Source organism: Oculina patagonica, chromosome 14, assembly GCF_052425735.1.
Source record: "Oculina patagonica isolate OP01 chromosome 14, crgOcupat, whole genome shotgun sequence".
NCBI lineage: Eukaryota > Metazoa > Cnidaria > Anthozoa > Scleractinia > Oculinidae > Oculina > Oculina patagonica.
This window is the reverse complement of record NC_135771.1, coordinates 21,689,305-21,710,589: the sequence shown is the minus strand read 5'-3', so window position 1 is coordinate 21,710,589 and position 21,285 is coordinate 21,689,305. Positions and strand designations below refer to the sequence as shown.

The window sequence follows — 21,285 nt, the reverse complement described above, 5'->3', positions numbered from 1 at the left end:
TTAAACCTCTGAATTGTATGGTTTACTGAAAGAGAAATGTATCAGCTTTGATCGGCTTAATACCATGGCTAAAGATTTCCTCTCGTTTGCTCGCATAAGTTACCTACCACCACGGTTTTGAAATCACAAAGTTACAACTTTATTTTGACGTTCACTCAAGCAACTAATAGAAGCATATCTGCAATTTTAATTCGGAAAGCAATTAACCAGTTATTTTTAAACCATTTTTGACAATTCCATATGCAATTACAAGCCATCTGCAGCCTCTCGTCTTAAATTTCAGTCTAGAAATGATTTTCAAAAAACTTCGTGAACTTCTAAAGCTTGTTTTGTGAGTGAGTCAGTTTCTCAGCGCCTGAGTGTGTAATTTTCAAACACAATGGTTTCGCACCGGGTGACACAGAGTCACTTTAGGATCAAAAGAAATGAAAACTGCTTCAATTTGACAAGCCTATGTGTTGGTCAACAAACAAGCTGACAACTGGGGTTTCAGACTCGCAAAGATTTCCCAATGCAAGTGTCTAGTATGTTTTACCGGCTGTAGTCAGTAATATGCGGCCGGCATTCTCTATTCCCTTGGGTTAGATAATTCGCGTGCTTGTTTAATAACATGGTTAATAACTATTCTTTAAACTTTCGGCACTAGACGAATTATTATGCATATTGGTACTCTGCCAAATTCAGGCCTTTTGCAATTACTTTGAAAAATTTAATGATGTTTATACATTTACTCAAATAACGACTTTGAGACTGAAACAATATAACGGTGTGAGTGCCAAATAAGCTTTTTTGTGGAGTCAAGGTTAACGCCGCTAGCGTTGTTGTTCGCAGGGTGTAGCTTCGAATTCAATCAGGCATACACTCCGTTTCCATGTCTTAATTTAGGTGTAAAAAGACACTGAACGGTTCGCATTCTTGTCGAGGTCAATACCTCAAAGGGACGCTGCCACAGGGATTTTAATGCTTTTTGGTAAAAAGTACTAAAATTGGCGAATAGGTCTTCTTGTACATGAAATGCACCTAGTACGTCAAGATGGAGATATAAAGTAAATTGTTTTTGAAGGAAGAAGGAATTAAGCCATAATGATTTTTAGGTGTTTTCCAGTCCACAAGGACAAAACTTGAAAAAATCAACCTGACTTTTTCAGGTTGAGATCTAAAGTTCCTAAAGGCATAACAATATTATCACTTGTTTATCGCGTTCAGTACACTTGCATGGTGATTTTTAACAAAATTGGACCACTATTCGTAGTTTCCATATGTCTTAAGGTTCTTGAGTTTTTGCAGTAAAACTGGTGACACTGTGCCCTTAAAATTTTTCAACAGTTTCAGAACAGCAAATTTTAATATACTAAGCTATTATTTACAAAACTGTGACCACGGCCGCGAAGTGCGCCGGACTGCTGTGAATCTTATTAAAAGTGCTAATTTTTACGACGTCTATATTTCAGTACAAAAAAGAAAAGACGCTTATTTTATTAAAAGCATTCAAACCAAGAGGTTTATTCTTTGAATAGTAAGGCATGGATATGATTTCCTTCTGATATTGTTTCAAGCAAGCATCGTATTATTTCAATTTATAAAAGTTCCTTATGTTTTTTTAAATGCATTTTTTTTTGTTTTAATTAAAACTTTCAGGATCGTGCTACAAGTCAGGAACGACACGAAAATTAAAGCAGCTTTAGAGTTTATATTAAAATAAGCTATTAGAAGCAATTTGTCATTTAAGACATGACTTATGTAAGAGTCCTAATAAAATAAGTAATAAAATAAGTCATGTCAGACATGACATTTAACGTTGGTGTGATATCCGTATGGACTTTTACCAACTTATTAAATGTAGATGTAGATGACTTCGCCAAAATAAAATTTTTGAATATTCATTTAAAAATGAAAGCGACGTTCGACTAACTTTAATAAAATTGTAAAATAACAATACTGGCACTTTTAAAAAAAGTTCATTTTCATCTAGTATAGAAGTGTATAGATATTGTCAATCACGACAACAAAACCGTAGAATTATATTATAAAATGCGAAGACTATAACTAAAATCCATATTGTAGGAAATATCAAAGTTACTGTCAAAAAAATTTAATGCATGATAAAACGGCCCTTCTCAAAATTTACACACCGGATAAACACGACCTGTGTTCGCCAAACACGGCCAGCTTTTGAAGGCATCCTTCTGCCTTTATAGACACTTTGAAAAATATCTCTTTTTTTTATAATTTAAGCTATATCTTTATATACCTACAGCTGAAATGTTATATATACAAGTCGCTTATTGTTTTCTATTTTTAATCAAACAGAAACCTATAAAAAGACATAACATTATTGTCGAATCTTTTAAACGCAAAAGCCAACTACCTTATCTTCAAAATCGACGAAATGACTTTTTTAAAAATGGTCTGTAAAATAACTTTTTAATTTCGTCGGCGCGGTTTTTGATGAATTTGAATTGCGAAATTATTTGATAATACTGGCCGACTGTCTACTAAATTTGGTGGTATGGTTAGCACCTCTCGAGCTCCAGTCTGTCATTTGGTTTTACTTTTAATCTTGTTGCATTCTTGGCAAAACAGAGGAGAAGAGTTAAGTTCAATTCTGAATTCGTCTTTCTTCACATATGTGAAGCCGGTTTAAATTGTCAGTCTTTAATTAAAAAGAAGGACAGAACATCACTCGAAGAAACACAAGCGAGGTGACTGACTTAAAATTATCGGTTCATTTTGCATATTTTTGTAGGAGACATATCTCTTGCCGCTAGTTCGACGAGCGAAGTGTTTGCGTGGCAGGCCTTCTTTATTTTTTTCTCGCGCGTTATTTTGTTTTACTTAATTCTTGCTTCACGAGATAAGAAGAGAAAAGAAAAGAAAAAAGGGTCTCCTTATAGTCTCATTCTATGGACAAACATCTTTTATGAAAACAAACTGCCTTTATGTACATGATATTCACACCTGCAGGGGAAAAGTAAGTGTTAGTTAGCAAAAGTCTCGCAGATATTTACAATACCAGCGCGCGAACTAGTACTTAGTCCTATACGGTGCAGTTGCATCGTTACTCTCGAATGTTATTATGCGGGAAAGACGCCGATTTTAGAAAAATATTTGTCCGTGCATGGAAACGTCAATACAAGTGGTGTTTCGTCTGAGGGAATGTGAAAACGTACTTGTCAGCAATAACATAAATTCGTTATGTATTGAAGTGGATGGGTACAGAAGTGCTAATGATTTGCAGAGATCGGCTAAGCCAGCGTCGCTAACAACACGGACTAGCGATTGTACGTATTTAGGAAAAACGTAGACTATACATATAGTAATGCGTACATATAGTAATCGAACTACGCCGTATTTGGAAGTTGAAACGGTAAGTAATTACATGTTTGCCAAAACAAGCGGTATTAACAGTAGAGTGATAAATCAGTAAAATAAGATATGATAATATTTAATTTTTCTCCATTTTTTTTTCAGGATATGAACCTTACGCTTAGCTGACCGAAAGCATGAATCTGCTGAATAACTGGATATTTTGCCTCATTTTTCTGACATTAAATCCTCGTTTCTCATCCACTTTTAACAATACGGACTCTATCGGCGCAGAGGTGAGATTAAATGCGACTTGGGGAGGATATATTCCGACTACAAGCCCGAGAGGGAAATACGAACTTCACATCGCTGGGTTCTTCGATTTGGATTCTCGCAATGGCGCCGGGTCCTTAGAGGCCGCTAGAATGGCTGTAGAAGAAATAAACAGTGATTCTAGATATCTTGACGATTATGAAATTGTACTTCACCAAGAAAAGTCAACAAAGGTATACGATTCATTTTCATTTTCATTTTTGTTTTTCCTTTTAATATACAAAAGCAGGTGGACTACAGCTTAATTTAGTCGTCCTTTTGTTTCGCGGAGTTTATTGCGCGTGTTAAAAGCAGGTTGTTCGCTACGAAAGCGACCAATAACAACCCAAGTAATGTCACAAATATTTTGGCCGTTTTATGTTTTCGTTATTGATGAAACTGCGTGAATTGAATTGCATTTTATGCGGATGACACTTCAGCTGAATATGAATGAATAACACAATTTCAGTTTGAATAAGTACATGAATTCATAAAAGAGTCTATGACAGAAAGACTCGGGAAAAATTCTTCTCTTAATTACATGTTTTGACTGCGGACGTTTCCCTTTAGTTATGGCTGACAAAACGTACTTGCAATTTACTTAAACACAAAATATAATAAAAACACTCCTCGCAAATCTAAAATTTATGAGTCGCGGTGTCTTCTATGGTCTTGTAGACGGTATGCTTAATTTCGAGTCCTTCATTCATTTAACTTTAACGATGTATTCTTCGGCGTTTTTTCGTTGCTTGTTTGCGACATTACTATAATAAAAAATTTATCCCTCTGCGTTTCGTATTGGCGATTGTTGGGAAAACATATGTTCAAATTGTTTTATTGACTTGCTAATAAGCTGGTTTTAATTATTATTCAATCTAGTTTATCTTGTGACAACCTTTTTGCCTCATTTGCCGTGTGGTTGAATTAAGATAAGAGTGAAATGTTCTTAATTGCGCAGACCTCTAATTTTAGCTTTAAAAATATGTATATTATGCTCTACTCTGCTTTTGTAGTCACGTTTAAATTGTACCGAGTATTTTGCGTATCAAAATATGGTCAGTGATCTAGCCGTTTATAATTATTTTGTAGTTGAATCAAAATCTACAACTGCGGAAGGACTAAAAATGAACGAAAAAGTTCGATATCATGAACTAACTGGTACACCGCCATGTTTTTTTCTTCGAACACCACCGTATGGCGTGGAGTTTTGACTATGTTAAATAAACGAGCTCCTTCTTATTTAAAACGCATGGTTTGTCCTCAGCTACAAAATTCCATTTTAAAGAAAACGGCTTTTGGAATGATGAACATGTTAACAATGAAATAACACTCTAAAAATAAAATTAGTGTGGTTTTTTAGTGGTTTGCTAAAAAGGAAGACAATTTACCGTTAGTTAAGATACGCTTTTGGTGGCGAAGCATTGAAAATACATGTACCGTTTTTTTTTTTTTTTTTGAAAGAATATAAAAGAAGAAAGTTAAATAAGGACAAAAGCTAAAAGGACAAGCAACCTATACAAGGGCTATCTAAAGCTGCGTTTAGATGGTTCGGCAGATGCAATTGGCGGAGGAATCGGAATATAGATTACGTCAAAAAAGATATTGTGCTCATCGTGCTAACTGTGCAAGACAATACAATGAAAATAAAGTATAATTACAGTTGAGTCTCGCTATCGCGAACTCTTGTTATCTCGAACTCCTCGCTATCACGAACTCAAATCCATTTCCTTTGGATTTGCTTTTCAGTCATTTACTATCAGCTATCTCGAACTCCCTGCTTTTTCGAACTATTTTCATTTCCCTTGAGAGTTCCAGATAGCGGAATTCAACTGTATCATCTACCATTCTATGTTGTTAAGCAAACAGCAATTGTATACTTATACCGAAGGAAACAGAAGGCTTAAGTAACTGTAAAAAAAAAAAAAAAAAAAAAAAATATAAAAAAATAAAAAGTTTTATATTTTAACATGAAGAAATTGAATCCTTCCAGATTTCTATAATTGTTTGCAAATTAACATTCTGTGCATAAAGAAAATGCAAACACAGGGGTGGATCCAGGAGGGGGGGGGGTGGGGGTGGATGGCAGACCTTAGGGCCTGAGCCTAACCCTAACCCTAACCCTAACCCTAAGTGGCGGCAGCGGCGAACGTGCCGTAACAACAACCAGACATGAGGAAAGCTAATTTTTCTTTCTTTATTTATTTTCTATTTCAAATAAATGACATTTCTTTTTTTTACTGAAAAATGGGGGGGGGGGGGTGGATATCCACCCTATCCCCCCCCCCCCCCCCCCCCGCTGTATCCGCCCCTGAAACAGTACTGTCTATTTTTTGGGGAGACGCGGTGGTCTAATGGTTAGCTATAGAGTGCTGGACTCTAGATCGAGCGGTCCGCGTTAGAGCCCTGGCCGGAGTAATTGTGTTGTGTTCTTGAGTAAGACACTTTTACTCTCACAGTGCCTCTCTCCACCCAGGTGTATAAATGGGTACCGGCGAATTATGCTGGGGGGGTAACCCTTTGATGGACTAGCGATTCCATTCAGAGGGGAGTAGAAATACTCCAAGTCGCTTAATGCTACAGAAACCAGAATAAGGTCCAGCTTTATGAGCCACTTAGATCGACAAAGACTTTACCTTAACCTTACATATTGTTTATATTTCAGGGTCATTTAAGCGCTGGAACTAAGGTTTTGTACGACTACTTGCACAAGGAACCTGAAAAGCTCATGATTTTGGGGCCGTTTGACAATGATCTGGCTAAGACAGTTGCTGCGTATGCAGGGCATCCTGACATAGGCCTTGTGCAGGTTATAGTTCATTTATTTATGTATTAGAATAGTGACCTCTTCTCGCAGGCAACTCTCTTACGGGGGTCCGGGAACTAGTGATTTGGCCAAGGGGAAATGATAAATGAGAAATTTATTCCGAGCGCTTTCCATTTGGAGGAAAACGGTGGAATTTCCAAATTTTTTTAAAAAAAAAAAAGGAAAGAAAAAAAAAAAAAAAAAAAAATAAAAAAAAAAAAAAGAAAAAAAAAAAAAAAAAAAAAAAAAAAAAAAAACCAAAAAAAGAGAAAAAAAAAATAATATAAAAATATTATATTTATTCCAAAATTTTCCAAGAAAAGACCTTCCATTTGATTTTCCACCGGAAAAACTGGCTTCTCCGTTTTTCCGTACAAATGGAAAACCTGTCTCTTCACACTTAACTCAACCCCCCTCCTTCCCGCCCCCAATTTCCCTCTTTCTCGTACCTGATTCGCAAAGTAACCAGAACTCGCAGAGTAGCAAGAGTTGCTTGCGAAGGAAGCTATAAGAAAAGCTTGCTGGGGAGCATGCAGTTACGCATTCAGTTTTTCGTCCATTTCTCGGGAAAATTTCCCCCGCGCGTGAAATGCGACATGGTCTTACCGACAAATGTTTGACAAACATGATACATGAAAAAAAAAAAAAAAAATATAAAAAAATTTCCCAAATTTTCGGAAAAAATTTTTAATAAAGAATTGCCGAAAAATCGGAAAATTTTACAAAAAATTCTAGCGTCAAAAAAAATTTTAAATATGTTATTTCATCCCCTCAAGACACTACCAGTTGTTGTCAATTTTATCTCAAAGTTAAAACACGGCAGCACGCTTAAGTTTCAGTGCACCTGCATCGCTCAAATTCTATCATTAAAATCAAAATACATGCAAATAGTCAAACAGAAACAAAATTTTACGTCAAGATTTTTTTTATCAGATTCTCGTTTCATATGCATGGCACGAACTAGACGAACTACGCTATTCAGTTGAGTGAAAAATGGCGGAACTGTTTGAAAACATCGTTGCGCGAAACACTATCGACTGTTACACGAGGCGATTTTATATGTAAAATAAAAAAAATTCAGGCAACAATTTAACAAATTATTGCATTAGCCTTTAAAACCTGCAGTTGCGACAGAGATGATTCCAATTTTACATACGATGTTGACTTCAATTTTAGTGTTTAGTCGTTTCAACGACATATGCGAAACTAACGATGAATTCTGGAAACAAAACAAGTACAGCGAGAGCCGCGATTGTTTTTGAAACAAGCTTGAAGCTAGGTTTATGGCGATTTATCGCTAAATTGAGGTTTACACTGGGTCTTTGTAAAACCACCACTAGGCGGAGACAAAAGTGCGTTTTTACAACGTGTGGATTGGCTGTAACAGTTCACGTGGACCACATTAAGACGGGGTTGGTAGGACAAATCCTGAATGTGATTTTTAACTTTAACCGGTTTAGACTGGCATTTAGACAACTACTTTCTTTTAAAATGTTTAAAACGTCGTTGAAATAATAAATTGGCCCTAAATATTAAAAATATTGCATCCACAGTTTTCCTATGGAGCTACTGATCTCGAGCTTACAACCAAGCGGGATCGATACCCTTTGTTCTTCCGGACTGTACCGACAGAGTTCGTCTTTAATGAGCCTCGCTTGCGGTTCATTCAGCGATTTGGCTGGAAAGATGAGATCGGCATGATCTACGACGCATCGCCGTATTATTCACAGGTATAAGCTATTTTTAAAGGCCTGGCAAAACGAGATAGATAGATAGATAAACTTTATTATGTGTCAGGCCACATGCCTGGGATCCCATACTAATGTGGGACACAATTGGTATAACATGTAAGAGAATCATCTTAGAGCTTATAATATGTGATAAGTGACATTAGAGAATATCAGCTATATAGATAAATGATGAGCAGATTAAAAGATAGAAAAAGAGAATATCCGATTATGAGGAGCAGGGGATGCCGTGCATCATCTGAGCAGGTTCGTATGCGTTCTGTTCCTTGTTTCAGCGATCTTGTCTGGGGATAATTTTCCCCACAAAAACCTGTTTCCATAATTGTTTTCTCGTTTTGCCATGGTTCCATGCCCGGCGGAATCAAGGAATGTTCCGCAATCTCATTAGTCCTTATAACGCCCAGTGGCGAATAGGGCATCAACAATTTCCCTCCATTCCTGTCGGTCCTTTGCAAGCCGTGAAGCTTGCCCCAGGTAAGATATCGATTCAGAGGCTGGAGTTCTGCCTCTGCAGTTCTTCTCCAGGTGGATTTAGGACGGCCTCTTTTCCTTTTTCCCTCTGGTGTTCATCTGAGAGCAACTTCAGAAATGCTGGTGTAGCAGCAGCAAATTTTGCTTCTTGCGTGGCGAAAAAAATTGACGCTTGAAATAATGCTTCCGTATGGCAAAACTGGGACAAAACTGGGGAATATTAGTGCGCGCTACGTATGTTTCTGGAAACATGTTTCCTCGTTTTGCCAGCAGGCTTTTAGCTTTGAGTGTCTCTTCTAATCCCACCATGAATGCCTTTTTATTCTAATCGATAAATATTATTTTTTTTTTATAATAAAAAAAAGTGGCGCCGGGGGGGAAAGGGGGAAAAAAAAAAAAAAAAAAAAAAAAAAAAAAAAAAAAAAAAAAAAAAAAAAAAAAAAAAAAAAAAACGAAAAAAAAAAAAAAAGTTTTTTTGGAAGGGGGGGGGGGGTTCCTTCTAAAACTGACATTTCGTTTCGTATTAGGGAAAAGTCAGTGAATTTCTAAAACTGATGTCTGTGGCAACCATGATTTATTTCAGGATAATACATCCTGAACATTGCAAAGGTGAAAGCTATACCTTTCATAGAAGTACATATAAAACGTGAAAAATGAAAAAAAATGTTCAAAAATGCTAACCCTCCTTCATAGTAAAACATGAACGTAAACCCGTAAACGCTCTTCCACTCTTCTAATAGTTATTGTTTTTCTTTCTGCTAGATTAGTCAGCATCTCGCCGAGTCTCTGAAAAACAACGGAACCAAAATTGTGGCGAATGAGGGCTTTACGCAAGATCCCACAGTCGCAGTCAAAATTCTAAAGGTAGGAAAATTACTTCCAGAATGGGGTGTTTGAGTCGGACTGAATTATGTTGGCGAAAAACTAACACAAGTTCCTTTTCTTTGAACCAAGCATTAAAAAGATGTTATCATTCTATCATTGTAAGCGCACGTGACGCCTGAATTCCCTTATGTTTTGTAACCTTTTTCAGGACAAGGGAGCTCACATTATCGTTGGAACATTTCACCACTCTAGAGCAAGAGAAGTATTTTGTCAGGTAAGTAAAGGAAAACGCCCAGTCCCAGGCAGTAAGTCTTTATGCAGCTTTTGTATTCTTTTTCCAACCGCTAAAATGTTTTGTGTCATTCTTTAATTTCAGGCGTATCTTAATGGCATGTATGGACAAGACTATGTCTGGATTTTAACGTCTACCCCGGATGCGAATGAGACATCTGATTGGTGGTTTCCTCAACCCTCAGATAAACTGGCATGCACGCGATCGCAAATGGAAGAGGCTTTAGATCATCATTTTACCTTTTACTACAAGAATGAAATCAACGCAACCTTAGTTTCTGGGAAGGTACTGTAAGTTTTAGGAGTTGGCTCTGCAATGTAGATGTGATTACATTATTTTCATCCTATTTATTAGAAGCTGCAGTATAAAGTCAAACATGGAGTCCAAAGTTGCCCCAAGTGACCTTTCCTCGAATGTATGTCTCTAAGGATTGATTGAGATGGAGGCTTTGAGCAGCGAGTAGCGCCATTGCTAAGAACGTTTGGAGTTTTCGTACTTTTTAAAGATTGGGTTTTATCTGCTTCCTGTCAAAAGAGCGAATACTTTTGTCGACTCTATAGAACAGAAGATTTCACTAGAACAGCTTCAAGGTCGATGAAAGCACACGAGAGTCAGAGAGAGCGCATAATAGGTAGCGGTCAAACCCTAGCCTGAGTATAATTAACTCTGTCTTTCGTTTTTCCCTGCCTTAACAAAAGACCCAATTCCGGTGCTGAGCTAATTCTTAGGAGCATTGTCTTTTTCAGTCCACAGACCAATTTTTCACCGAATACAACCAAAGAATACCACAAGCATTCCGCAGTACGTACGCCCCATTCGCTTATGAGGCCATGTGGGCGATAGCTGCCACGCTGGAGCGCGCTCGGCCGATAATTGTCGATTGGAGCATGGATTTACATAAACCTAGGTTATGGCCGGCGTATGGTGAGCGAGCTGTTTAAGGAAGAGGCATTCCTAGTGCATTTTACGGGACCCTCGGTAAGCTTTTATTCTGCACATAAGTTCTGCTACTAAATGTCTGTGTCCGAGCCAAGTGGTCCATACAGCCGGAGCTTATCTCAGTTTCCATAGCATTAAGTGACTAGGAGTATTGCTATTCCCCCTTGCATGGGATGCTAGTCCATCGCAGGGTTACCCCTCAGTAGTAAATTCGCCGGTACCCATTTATACACCTGGGTGGAGAGAGGCACTGTGAGAGTTAAGTGTCTTGCCCAAGAACACAACGCAGCGCCCCGGCCAGGCCTCGAACCCGGGCCGTTCGACTCGGAGTCGAGCGCGCTAACCATAAGGCCACCGCGCCTCCCACACGCAATTAGCTCCTTACGACTGATCGAGTCGCTTCACTGCATGGTTATCTAGCAATGAACAATAAGAAATGTCTCTGTAACAATAACGAGATACTCTGTATGGAATTTCGGCCTAGCTTGAAAATTCTTCTATGTTCCCTCAACTGGGGTACCGTAAAAACTCTATTTAAGGTCCCTCCTCTCTTATACATAATAAGCCTCTCCCGTCTGTCATTCTTGAAGTACACCTCTCCTAAAACATGAAAACAAAAACATGATGATTTATGAAAAAGGAAACAAGACACCTTTACACTTTTAAAGATATTCAACCACTACATCTACTTATTATTGTCATTATTTTGTGACAATATGTTACCAAACAGCACTAAAACATTAAAAAGTCTATTTTATATCTTTTATATGTACCCTAACTGATATAGGATTTGAAATAAGCCCCGCCCTTCTCCAATAACTCCCCTTTCTATTAAGCCCCCTTCCCCTCCCCCGCCCCAAGAGGTCCCAAAAAGAAATAACCCCCTACGTGGTCTTTCAGTCGGTGGATGGTCCCTGTGTAGCCAACGAAATTGCGAGTCTGCCAATCAGTGGTCGGTAGCAATTTGGGTCAAGCAATAGACAACGATGCAAGCCTCTTAAATGTACGGATTCGCAAAAGACCATGATACTTTTCTAATAAATGCATCTATGATTGGACTACTGTGTACAATGGTGTATTCTTAATGGTTGTTAAATAGTTTTTTCTTTTCTTTTAGGGTGTTGTCGCGTTTGACGAGAATGGTAATAGGAAGTGTAAAGTGTTCATCCAACAGTTTAGAAAATCTAGTAAGTTAACGTTAACTTTAAAAACAGCCCTTTTCATCAAACATTCTCTTAATATAAAGTAGCTGTTAAAAAAGTAAATGGTTTTAGATTCTCTTGTGGTAGCTATGGGAGATTAACTCTTTAATTCATCTGTTTTTTCCATAGTTGGTTCTCAAGATGTAGGGGTGTACGACTACAATCCCCCAGCCCTGACCCTGAAGGGAAATTCAAGAGGCAACAGTACTCCTGAGGCATTGGAATACGTACATTGGCCAGGTATGTCTGTTAGATCTCCCTAAAAAATCCTCAATTGACCCATAGAGTACACAAGAACTTCCGAGATGGTTCATCGCGTTTTATTGCTTAAATTTAAATAAATACCATACTAGTAAATAGAGGGAAATGGTTAGGAAGCCCGGCAAACATCATGGAGCAACAAGACGCCAAGATCTATGTTGGAGGTCCACGACCCTGCACATCTTTGTGCACCACACTGCAAATTAATTATCACATGTCTCTTGATTAGTTACAGACACACGTACCACCTTTTGTTTTTGTCGGTTTCTTGCAGGTCGCTCCACGACACATACACAGAACTTGACGGGCTTCTACCATTTTTTTACTGCCATGATGAATAGGGAATGAAGAAGGAAGTTTTAATAATCTCATGCAATGTTAAGAAAAAACAAAGAAGCCCCATAAACAAATTTCCCAGTAGTCAATAACAAAATCGATGTAAAGATTTTTTGGCTGTCTTTTATGACACGAACTTATTGACACAAATAATGCTCGACGATTCCGTCTCCGAGAGTTGTCTGAGCCCACGGTTATAAAGGCCAGAGACGTTGCTAAGTAACACTGTGCATCCTTAAGATGCTCTTCACTCTTCTTACCAGCATCCTTAACAATAATATTAATGTTTTCGGGAGAAAGAAAATGTGTATTTTAGACTTTGTGGTGTCAAACTAACTTTAATTCACGTTTTTCTTTTTCTGGCAGCCGGCCAACCTTACCAAAGGAAAGCCTCAACGGATTCGTGGCTGTACATTAGGCTTCCTCTTTTTATCTCGTGGTCTTTGATATCTGGATTCATTCTTGTCTGTTGTGTTCTCTGCCTGGCATTGCTTTTAATATTCCGTCGACACAGGTGCGTAAATTTAAATGTTGCTTGTACGTACTGCAGTGCTAAACAATGTTGCTGTTGTTACTAGCTTTCTTAAAGATTTTTTAGAGAGTTTTAAATAGTGTCGTTAAACCAAAACCAAAGTAATCACTCGATCCAATCACAAAGAACACAGACAATCCAGTAAACCAATCAAAACTCGAAGCAAATACATGTAGCCGGCACGAAACTGCGTGAGCGACGTGCGTGATTGGTTTTGAGTTTTACTCCTGATTGGCTGTGAAAGTGGCGCGAGAGTTTCAAACCATCACTAAGCGAACTGTAGATGCAAAATCAAAGCAAATGCGAATTTCTTTAATTTCGACGCTCAAGTAAAAACCGCTCTATTGCATGTGTGACTCGATACGAACTGAGCCCAATTCCCGTAAGACATATTCCACTTTGCTATTCCGTCAGTTTTGTTAAATACTATCTTACTTCTTTCTTGTTTTTGACCATTTCAGAGTCATCTATCACTCGGGTTTTTTCCTCAATGAATTACTCATTCTGGGCTGCATGTTAAACCTGTTTTCTGTCGTGCTCTTTGGACTTGATGGTGCCCTCATCTCCTTTGAATCGCTGCAGTGGGTTTGTAAGGTAAGATTGCACCAGTGTTGATTTATGCATTCAAATTATTAGAACAGCCTTACAACCAGTTAGAAAACTAACGAAGTAAGAAGTTCAATAACACACCTAGACCAGTATAAAAAGCCAACAATTATTATTGTTTGCTTTTGTACAATATTCAACCCGTTGGGAAGTGAGGATGGCTAACGGTGGCACGGATGGATTGCAAAATCGAAAAAAGTTACAACGTAAAAATGCGCAATTCAATTTTAAGGCCATCCCCTTTTTTCCTTCGTTTACCGTCCAATGCTATTCAGTCGTTCGGTAGGTTAAAAAAAACTGAAAAAACTCAGGGGCAATATTAATCTGCTGGAACTAGGAGGCTCGGTACCCAAGCATCATTGCCGCGGAGGCTGGAAACAACGAAACGGAGTGGTTACAAAATCAACATGGCGGCAATGGAGGAAGAAAAGATTGGTGATGTGGTTAAACTCGGCTAAGACAGGTGAAAAAATGATAAACCACCAACGCTTCTTTGCGATCTGACAGCATCCATGAGTTTTTTTTTTTTTTGAAAACGCCAAAATATGGGTCGGTCGGAGAAAAAAAAAAGGGGGACGGGCTAATAAGTCGTTATTGTGATATTTTATTTAATTCAATGGCCAGTTGGTCAGTGCTAGAATATTAATTGCGGTACCTAGCCCCACTGAAATAGCGACAACTATAAATAACTATGTATAAGGATACTTGTCTAACCGTTTACATTTGATTCTGTTACAGGCTCGCTCCTGGTTTCTGAGTCTGGGCTACACACTTTGTCTGGGTAGCGTCCTTCCTAGAGTTCTATTCGCCTACAGAGTTGTGTCCTGGAGACCTCAAACTATAAAGACGGTACGCATGCGTAGATTTTGTACCTTCAAAAATTTGATCTTTTGTTGAAGAGTAGATAGTTCTGATCAGGGATACTTTCTCTGGATCGTTATGTAGTGTTCTTTAGTCAGTTACAGTTCACCGCATCCTAATGTTAATTTTTATATTTTAATATAGTTAAAGAAACAGAATTTTAATATATTTGTACAGTGTTTTTTTTAGCTTAGTTAATAGTTGTAATTAGGTTTTTTTTTTTCTTAAATGTTTAAAATTAGTTTCTATTTTATATATATTAATAACGTTTTTAGAGGCGGTTAGGCGTCCACATTAGTAGAGGGGACTTTTCCCCTCAGCTACTACATTGACACGTTAATAAAGTTATTATTATTATTATTATTATTATTATTATTATTATTATTATTATTATTATTATTATTATTATTATTATTATTATTTGTGTCCGTTTGACAAGCTTTTGAATTTGGCTGACATTTGTCAGCGAACGATCGTTAAACTTGAAGCTCTCTCTCCTTTTTTCCATTTTAATTAGACAATTTCAGTAAATGAAGGCCATCGGAAAGTCGTTAAAAAGATGTAAAAAAAAATACCATAACCTTTTTTTTAATGGCTACGGTACGCAACCTCGTTCCCAGGGTCTCTCTCTTCCCGCCCCCAGAGAGAGAAGTCCCTGGTAACGATGTTGAACGCTACGGTGTTCAGCAACTTCAGCACTGTAAAGTAGCTAAGTAGTATCTCCGTCGTTAAGAGGTGTCCACGTTATAGTTTATAGAGTTTTAGCATCGAGATGCGATTGTTCGAAATAAAAGTTTCAAGCAGGTTTTATCAGCTTCAACACATACATAATGGTCACAATAAAATATATTTTGTCTCTCGATGCAGGTTCCTTGGTCGTGGATGTATATGATCGCGTTCGTTATATTTATTGCTGACGTCGTCTTGTTAATCACATGGCAAGCTCTTTTTAACCCCCGTGCCGTAAAGGTTCTTCGAGAAGTAAGTCTAATCGATACTTATCAGATACTGACATAAAATACGCTTAACATCGACGTGGTAGTGTTGTCTTTGATTTTCTCTTCGTGTAATCAGTCTATTAGAGCAGTGTTTATAGATTTTACCGGGGGGTTTGGGGGTTTAAAAATTTTTAGGGGTTTGAATAATTTATATGGGGGTTTAAAAAAAAAAAAAGGGTTTCGGTTTTAAGAAAAAAAGAAAAATTTTTACGGCTAGAAAAAAAAAAAAAAGCGGTTTGCAGAATATAGGATCCCCTATAATAGACCCCTTTACGGAAAAAAAAGAATGTCCCTATTCTGAGCGATTAAGTCATCTTTGATAGCTGGGAATCTGCTACCTCCTAGGCTAGGAATCTGTAGCACGGGTTATAATCCCCATATGTTGTAACAGGAAGTGTCTTATGCTTCTCGCATTTACAACATTTATCTCTATTCGTATTTTGTCAGAACAGTTGTCTGGGACAAAATACTGGTTTGTGTTATTCAGTAACACAATAAGGACGAAAATTACGAGCCAGACTATTTACCCCTCTGACATATTTTTACGTAGCCTGAAATGCAAGCGTTTTAGATAAGCGAGCGTTGGATAATTTTGTTCGCGTATTTGGCCCCAAGCTGCTCCCGAGTTCGAATACAAGATGGCGCCCGCCCGCCCAGAATGCGCTCGCTCTCTAAAATACGTCTACATTGCAGGGTAAACTTTACGTGTTAATCTAAATTTATTTTCAAAGAACAACACTGCCATTCTTATGGAGGAAAGATAAATGTGCTTTTTTCGAATTTTTAAATTTAAAACAGGTTGAGAAACCTCGTCCTTATCAAGAGCAAACAATCCTCGTGGAACAATGCATCTCCGACAACGAGGAGGGAGCCCTGGCACTACTGTTTGTTCCCAAGGGACTGCTGCTTCTGATTGGTGCCTTAGCAGCCTGGCCTGCGCGCCGTTTGTGTATGCCGTTGTGTAACAACACACGAAACTGTTCACTGTGTTTAGGAATAGCAGCGGTCATGTGCATCATCGAGGTTCCGATTATAATGCACGTGCGTCAGTACCCGAATCCGTTTTATGGTATTACAGGATTAATTATCATGGTAGTATCCGTGGCACTGCTGGTTATTGGAGTTGTTCCTCAGGTGAGATTGCAATTTGCTTAACCCTTAGAGGTACAAGCAAATTCATATCCTAACTGTGGTACAGAAGTAGGGTTGATGGTACCCCAAAAAAAAAAAAAAAAAAAAAAAAAAAAAAAAAAAACAAACTCAAAAGCCCCACTCCTAAGCGTCAGAAGATCAGAAGTCTCTGTCCGCACGCTCAATCCTTCGCTTCGCTCAAAAGATGACCGAGATTCGACCCGAAAAATTCCCTACTGATGTCGTAGTTCTACAGAGATTTGTGAAGTTTGATTGGTGGTTGTTTTCGCGCGAAAACTAAAACCAAAAAAACAACCAATCAGAGACACTGTAGAGTGGTAGAGCTACGTCATCAGTATGGAATTTTTCATCTCATAGGTCTCTTGAGCGGGGGAAAGAATTGATTGCGCAAGCTAAGGAGGATGTCTGTTTTCTTAAGCTGAAAGCAGGTAAATCTCTTGCAAAAAATTCTACGCGTTTGTTAAGGTATTTTAGAGCCCTTTGGTTGTTGCTGTTGTTGCGACGGTAATTACTCTTCAACATGGGGCAAAATGCCAATTAAATAAACGGTACAAAATTGTTTCTTTGCCTGAATTTCTCCTTTTCTGGCGTTTTGGGACTTTGAAATATAAGTCTTAAATATATTTATGTCACGAAGTTATCTTGCTATCTAAAATTTAGCAAGAAATGTCACTTTGTGGTATTGCATTTTTCTCAAAACAGCTTAAACGTGCCCATAAATGTCAAAAGAAGTCGCAAATGGCATCTTCGGACTGTAACGATGTAGAGACGAGGCACGAGAACAACTGCAGTCCATGTGAATGTAACGTATGTGCTGATCCAAAGAGGTTCCGGCCCCAGTTAGCCTCGTGCTCAGGCCCTTACTCCTGCGCACCTGTTTCACCAGACTGGGATTACATGGTCAATGGTGTGCCAAATAGAACGAAGGAAGGCGAGCCCCGCATTGTAACCGAGGTATTGTAACAGTCAGTCAGTCTTTCCCTCTGTCAGTCAGTCAGTCAATCTGTTGATCATTCATTCAGTCAGTCTGTCAGTCAGTCAGTTAGTCGGTGAACCGTCTACCGTGTCAGTCAGTCAGTCAGTCAGTCAGTCAATCTGTCTGTCAGTCAGTCAGTCTGTCCTGTCTCAGTCGGTCTGTCAGTCTGTCTGAGATACACTTCTACTTACTGACTATATACCCTATTAAAGTTAGTTCCAGTTGGTGGACCCTATATTTTTTCAAAAATAAAACAGAATTATTATTAACTTCACTTTTAGTTCATCACAAGTCATCAATAATCTTTTATTTTCTCATTTCGTTTTATTTAATATTTCCAACTTTGGACAGTGGTCAAACTTTAACTAAAGGTAAGCATTAAACGTGCTTTTGAAACGACAGAAATAAAGGACCATTGTTATCTCCCAATGCAGGATTATTGCTCAGTCATAGATCCTAAAGCGTTCATTGGTGGGGGGAGGAAGGGGAAGGGGAAGAAATCCACGAAGGCCTAATTAGTACTTATCCTTAAAACGTTAATTTAACTTAAGAGTATTGTTTGTTTTCATACAGACAGTTTACATCGATCCACCCGGCGTTCCTACTTCGGCAGCTCACACTCAAACAATGCAGGTCTTATACAACACAGCCGAGATACAAACAGTCATTGTACGAACACAAAGTGCTTGCATGATAACAGAACCTGAACCGGAAGTGGAAAAAGCGGAAGTCATGATGCAAACGGAAGCGGAAGAACCGACACCGGTCACGGATGTGGACACGCAGACTATCAGTGTAAAATTGTGTGACAGTCACGCTCAGACAGTAAGAGCGGCGCTAACCAACATTCAAACACAAACGGATAAGGCAAAGCTGAGTCATTCACATGTTCAAACAGATGATGTAAGTATAACCATTACTTACGACTCTAATTCCCCTTAATAAAATCCCAACTGAGCTAACCGCCGACCGGTTAGCTCAGTTGGTAGAGCGCCGGACTACCGTGCGGAAGGTCTCGGGTTCGAGTCCCAGACCGGACCAACTCTCAGGGTCTTAAAATAACTGAGGAGAATATGCTGCCTTTGCAATGACATCTGTAAATGGTTAGATATTCTAGTCTTCTCGGATAAGGACGATAAACCGTAGGCCCCGTCTCCTGCATCTTCAGTGTTATGGTCAGCAGGGGACGTAAAAGAACCCACGCGCTTATCGTAAAGAGTAGGGCGCGAAGTTCCCGGTGTTATGGTCTGGTCTTTGCCTGTTGTGCCGTTGTGCTGTTGAAATGCTCGGAGATATTAGCTATGTTAAAAAGCTACTCTACAATCTGAGGGTAATTAAAGTATTCACTTCACTTCACACACCCAGAGTTAAGAGGGGGTGGAGGGAGGGTGGAGGCGGGGGGACGGACAACATAAAATTAATGTGACGAAGTCCCCCGAAAATTTTACAGGGAAGACCCAGCAAGCTGTCTTAGAAGTGGCGAGTGGCGCAGGCTAACAATAAGTTCTAAGAGAAGCATATCGCTTCTGGTTATAAATAGTCAAACCAGTACATAGTGGAGAGCGTTTTTGGGGCGCGCTGATTGGCTACTCAAACTCCGAATATCCTTTAATAGTATATACTAAAACAGTGGATAGCGTTTTTGCTGCGCGTCGATTGGCTACTCAAACTCCGAATACCCTTTAATAGTATATACTAAAACAGTGGATAGCGTTTTTGCTGCGCGTTGATTGGCTACTCAAACTCCGAATATCCTTTAATAGTATATACTAAAACAGTGGATAGCGTTTTTGCTGCACGTTGATTGGCTACTCAAACTCTGAATATCCTTTAATAGTATATTCTAAAACAGTGGAAAGCGTTTTTGCTGCGCGTTGATTGGCTACTCAAACTCTGAATATCCTTTAATAGTATATACTAAAACAGTGGATGGCTACTTTGGTTCGCGTTGATTCGCTACTCAAACTCTGAATATCCTTTGCTATTCACCTCCGAGCAACGCGCGCAAGAAAATCGTAATCTTTGACAGGAATGAACTAGTCAAAAATCATCCTTTCGGGCTATATTAATTCACTGTTTTAGTGAATTAAAAACAACTATTCAAATCAGTGTCGTGGGCTAGTGGTGGATATTTAAATAATCACCACTAGCCACCTCCACTTTGGTGAATAGTTGTTAACTTTGAAACTAAAACAATAGAACTAGTTCCAGTTCTAATTGTGTAGTAACTATTTCACGGGTTAAGTAAAATCAGTTTATAGAAACAGTTCTAAAGTTCTCCTTCGTCAGGGGTCCTCTGTATATAAAGTATTTGTACCTTCTACTCGTACAAATAGTCTGGCTCACTCAAGCGGAACTTTTTCCTTTTTGCCAACCCCTGAAAGGAACAGTAGTCCGCCGTTTATGAATCATCAAGTCACTAAGTTTATGCTTTAAATTGTGATTTTCTCTTGATTCAATTCACAGCCTCCGCCAGACCTTTTAAGCGAAGAATCGGACACAGCTAGTGTAACAAGCAGTATAACGAGCCCCAAGCCAGAGAGGAAGTTTAAAAAGACAAAATATAATGTACAATCAAGGGTTGATACGAACTTAACTCCGAGACGAAAGGAGGCATTGGCGAAAGCGTCTGCTGTGGCCACGCCTCGGCTGAGATTAACCACTCCTCAGCCTTATACTTCACCGAGATCAAGAGACCCTTCGCCAGCACGAGGCGCCAATAGATGAAGGGACCCTCTTATTGATCGACTGTGCTCCAAATACTAACACTGGTTTAAGCTTAGTGAAAATGCTTTCATACCGAGCTGACTCGCACTGATATCAGCCGGTATTGTGAGCGGCGTGTGGAAATAAGTCCTACTTTGGCAGAAACAAGTTTCGCCGTTGGCCAAGATTTTGTGCTTCGATTCAACTAAGGAATGTTTTGTCTATACTTAAGCCCAGCGCCAAAGGAAACACAAAGCAACGAAAGGTGTAGCCCTAGATTTTCAGTCTTGTACGATCATCCATGAACTTTACAGTAATTACATAACTTTTTCGTTTCGCGTTACAAACCAGCAAATAAAATGACAAATGTATAAGGCCCACGTAAAAGGTTGTTCCTCTTCTCAAGCGCTGGAAAAGACGTCCGAAATGCGACCCAAAATAATTTCAAACTGATGACGTGGATTCTGAGACCCGAGCACCATTCCTGTCACCCTCGTCCCGGAAAAGCGCCCTGGGGACGAGGTTGCATCCCTATTGGTTGATGAATTTTCGCGCTCTAGTAACAACCAATCAGAGACATCACACAGACCTCGTCTGTAAAGTTACGTCATCAGAATGGAATTTTTCGTGTCAAATCTCAGGCAGGCGTCTTTTGAGCGGGGGAAAAATGGAAAACTTTACTGAGCGCTAGAAGAGGGATGACCGTTTCACAAAGGCTGCGAAAATATAGCAAAAACAAATTTTATACCTCTAGTTGGGTAGAGGTGGTCCATTATAAATTTAAATTCACGTTTGTACGTACGTTATAATTATATTCAATAGTTATTTATTTTCTAGTACATAAATGTTATATTTCGTTGATCGGATGGGACCGGTGCTTGCATAAAATAAGCCAAGTGCATGAAGAAATAAGTAGCATAAAATGCCAGTCATCCCAAGTCCCTTAACACCTCCCCTCC

The 21,285-nt window shown here is 38.8% G+C and overlaps 1 pseudogene across 1 annotated transcript; it reads left to right on the top strand.

Moving 5' to 3' along the window:
* Positions 1-2,129: 2,129 nt before the first annotated feature.
* On the top strand, positions 2,130-21,285 carry LOC144638808 (gamma-aminobutyric acid type B receptor subunit 1-like; annotated as a pseudogene). The gene is made up of 18 exons (XR_013568013.1): positions 2,130-3,367; positions 3,472-3,812; positions 6,281-6,424; positions 7,975-8,151; positions 9,403-9,504; positions 9,674-9,739; positions 9,842-10,042; positions 10,504-10,735; positions 11,814-11,883; positions 12,028-12,138; positions 12,862-13,009; positions 13,489-13,621; positions 14,372-14,482; positions 15,362-15,475; positions 16,291-16,626; positions 17,347-17,598; positions 18,194-18,523; positions 20,087-21,285. The product of XR_013568013.1 is annotated as a gamma-aminobutyric acid type B receptor subunit 1-like (transcript).